At 56.1% G+C, this 3,695-nt stretch overlaps 2 non-coding genes across 2 annotated transcripts in view; both read left to right on the top strand.

Annotated features, from left to right (window-relative positions):
* Positions 1 to 576: 576 nt before the first annotated feature.
* LOC121863013 lies at positions 577 to 740 on the top strand. Its single transcript, XR_006088297.1, has one exon. It is a non-coding gene; the product is annotated as a 5.8S ribosomal RNA (ribosomal RNA).
* A 1,102-nt stretch (positions 741 to 1,842) lies between these two features.
* Positions 1,843 to 3,695, top strand: part of LOC121863014 — a 4,316-nt gene continuing 2,463 nt past the window's right edge. Inside the window, exon 1 of the ribosomal RNA XR_006088298.1 lies at positions 1,843 to 3,695. This exon is cut by the window's right edge and continues 2,463 nt beyond it. This is a non-coding gene — a ribosomal RNA (large subunit ribosomal RNA).

Below are 3,695 nucleotides of genomic sequence, written 5' to 3'. Positions count from 1 at the left end.
TCGCTACTACCGATTGAATGATTTAGTGAGGTCTTCGGACTGGCGCCCTTGGATTGTCGGCCCCGTTGCCCGCGAGGGTTTTCTGGGGTCGTCGCCTCGAGCTGACGGAAAGATGTCCAAACTTGATCATTTAGAGGAAGTAAAAGTCGTAACAAGGTTTCCGTAGGTGAACCTGTGGAAGGATCATTAACAGAGAGAAAGAGAACGGGGCGCTCTTAAAACTACTACTCTCCTGATTTGGGCGGTCTCGGGCTCTGCTCTGGCAACTCCAGCAGAGAAAGAGGACAATCCCGGCCCCCGCACCAAAAATAGGTACCACGCTGTGGGTGGACCACACTCGGGCGAGAGCGCGAAGACTGGAGGAGGACGGACGGGGCTTTGGACGGCTGCCCGTCCGTTCCTTACTACCGGCGAATAAGCCTCTTGACCCAAAAAGAGTGAAATTCTAGTGTCAAAAAACAACAACAAGCCGTCCGGCCAAACCCAAACCACAAACTTGGGCTATGTCTGTCAAACCCTTTCATTGAGACTCGACCTATGATGGTTAGTCGCAAAAAGACCAAATGGCAAATACACAACTCGTAACGGGGGATCACTCGGCTCGTGGGTCGATGAAGACCGCAGCAAACTGCGTGTCGGTATGTGAATCGCAAGAATACCAGATACATCGACAAGTTGAACGCATATTGCGGCGGCGGCAGCCATATGAGCTTGTCGCCGCCACTCCTCTACGAGGGTCGGAAATATACATCCATCGGTTGCTGCGAGTTCGGTGCCTGCTGACTGTCTCCCCGACACGAGGGTAACCCGAACCGAGCTTCCGCCTTGGGGTTTAATCGCCCGCGCCTTGCGCGAGGCGTGCCCTTAAAAACAAGCAAGCCTATCACTAGCAAGTCCATGGACTTGGCGCACCCACATTCAACCACAACAAAGCGACAGTTGTCGCCCTCGCAAATAACTGGAGGCGGCGCTCTTTTGCCTGCTGTCCACAGAGACACGAATGGCCGTCGGCCGCTCATGGCTGATGCTGCACATGTTCTAAGAGGCACTCCATCCCACGAAGAGGAAACGAAACCGGGTCGGATATCTTTTAAGTAAGCCCCGCCGGAATTTCGTCTATCACCTCGAAAAGAGTGCTTGGCATGCATTGCAGTGGAACCTAAATTGATGAGGGCGCCTGGGCCCGCAGTCTACCATGTAGTGGTGCAGGCAGAGAGATGAGAATGCTTGGGTGACGCCGTGCTCTTCCTCACGCGCTCCTCCACCCTCTCCCACGGTCAGACGCGGTGTGGGCGTTCTCTTTGAGAGTTCGCCACGAGTCCACGTCTATCTCATGACTGGGAGGGAGGCAGGGGGAGTTCTCTCTAAACGCGTTAAAGACGGTGTTGCGCCTCATAACGGCGCTCGCCGGGATAGAGCACTAGTTCTGCAGCCGGAAAGGCCGCTCACGCCAATTAATACTGCGACTCTCGCTCTCTTTCTCCGGATAAACAAGTGCCACTGCTGTGGCATGCGGGAACGGGGAAAGAGGTCAAAGTTTAAGCGGCAAAGGTGCGGCCGAGTAAGGGCGGAACACGAGCGTATATGCATTAAAACTGTGTGTGTATATGACTCTGCGAGAGATGTTCTGCTGGAACACTTTTCCTATTGGCTATTTACCACTCAATGAGAAGGAACGGAGTCAGGGGTGGGAGTGCCGGCGCCATGGCCGCTGGTACCCCCGCGACAAGCCCCTCAAACCTTCCTGCCTGGTAATGTCGGTGGTGAAGAAAGTCGGTGGCAGAGCGTCTTCCGCTTCGTGGTTGGGGAACTTGTTCCCCCTAAGGATGATGAGACCACGATCGACCTCGTAGTAGGAGAGAGCTACCCGCCAAATTTAAGCATATTAATAAGCGGAGGAAAAGAAACCAACAGGGATTCCCTTAGTAAGGGCGACTGAACCGGGAAAAGCCCAGCGCATAACCTCGATGTCTTCGGGCACGAGGGGTGTTGCGTTTCAGAGGGTCCAGCACGCCGTCCCATACCGTCTAAGTCAAGCTTGAAAGCGGCCACTGCCCATGGAGGGTGACAGGCCCGTATGGCGGCGCCCGTGAGGGTACAGATGGGACGGTCGGAAAGGGCCTCTCTGTAGAGTCGGGTTGCTTGAAAGTGCAGCCCAAAGCAGGTGGTAAACTCCATCTAAGGCTAAATATGACCACGAGACCGATAGCGAACAAGTACCGTGAGGGAAAGTTGAAAAGAACTTTGAAGAGAGAGTTCAAGAGTACGTGAAACCGTTAAGAGCCAAACGGGTGGAAACTCGAAGGTCGAACTGAGGGGATTCAGCTCGTCGGCTGTCGGCTGGGTGGGGTGTTGTAATTGAGCGACCCAAAAATGTTTGGGCGCGCCCCCACTCACGCTGGCGTCGGCGGGCGTATTTCGCCTCGTAGTAGGTCACCGCGACCCGTTGCCGGGGACGTCGAAGGCCCGGTCGGACTGGTACCTCGCCGCCGACTCTCTCAGCTCGTCTGGGGGGGAGACCCGCGCGACGGGGAACGCCCGGTGTCCTGGCTGCCCCGCGACGGTCGCGTCGAAGAGCTTGCCGCCGCTCGCGGCGGTTTTGTTTCGCGGTGCAAAAGGTCGGTGATTCAATTCGACCTGGCCTTTAAAACACGACCAAGGAGTTCCAATATGTGTGCAAGTCATCGGGCTTCCACTAAACCCAAAGGCTAAATGAAAGCGACGGGCGCCCGCAGCTGTACAGGCTCTCCGGTGCGCCCTTGGGCCGATCCTCGACCGGTTGCCTGGCGGTTCTTCGCCCACGCCGCTACAAGCCGGGTGAGATACTTCTTCTCGCCCCTGACGCTATGCGGTGGTGGAGGCCGCCAGGGCGATGGTCGAAGCTTATTCCCCCCTCATGGGAGGGGGGGTAGGCTCGGGATTCTGCCAAGACGCCAAGGTAGTTAACCGTCTCGAAGCGGGCCGCCGGTAAACGGCGGAGGCGCACCGGGGCAGGCTCGCGGGCAGTCGGCAAGTACCATGAGCATATATGTTGGGACCCGAAAGATGGTGAACTATGCCTGGCCAGGATGAAGCCAGAGGAAACTCTGGTGGAGGTCCGTAGCGATTCTGACGTGCAAATCGATCGTCGGAGCTGGGTATAGGGGCGAAAGACTAATCGAATCATCTAGTAGCTGGTTCCCTCCGAAGTTTCCCTCAGGATAGCTGGAACTCGCAGGGTGAATTTCATCCGGTAAAGCGAATGATTAGAGGTCTTGGGGACGAAACGTCCTCAACCTATTCTCAAACTTTAAATGGGTGAGATGCCGAGCTTGCTTGTAGGGATGAAGCTCCGGCGACTAATCTGAGTATCTAGTGGGCCACTTTTGGTAAGCAGAATTGGCGCTGTGGGATGAACCAAACGTCGAGTTAAGGGGCCTAAATGAATGCTCATTCAGATCCCATTGAAAGGCGTTGGTTGCTATAGACAGCAGGACGGTGGCCATGGAAGTTGGAATCCGCTAAGGAGTGTGTAACAACTCACCTGCCGAAGCAACTAGCCCTTAAAATGGTATGGCGCTCAAGCATTCTCCCGATACTCGACCGCCGGGCGCACTACCGGCCTCGCTCTCAAGGCGAGGTCTCGAAGCCCCCGTGAGTAGGAGGGTCGCAGTGGTGAGCGCTGAAGGGTTTCGGCGTGGGCCGGCCTGGAGCCG

Source organism: Homarus americanus, unplaced genomic scaffold (genome assembly GCF_018991925.1).
Source record: "Homarus americanus isolate GMGI-L3 unplaced genomic scaffold, GMGI_Hamer_2.0 scaffold36838, whole genome shotgun sequence".
Classification (NCBI taxonomy): Eukaryota; Metazoa; Arthropoda; class Malacostraca; order Decapoda; family Nephropidae; genus Homarus; species Homarus americanus.
Note: the sequence above shows the minus strand (reverse complement) of the source record. Positions and strands in the feature narration are given on the sequence as shown.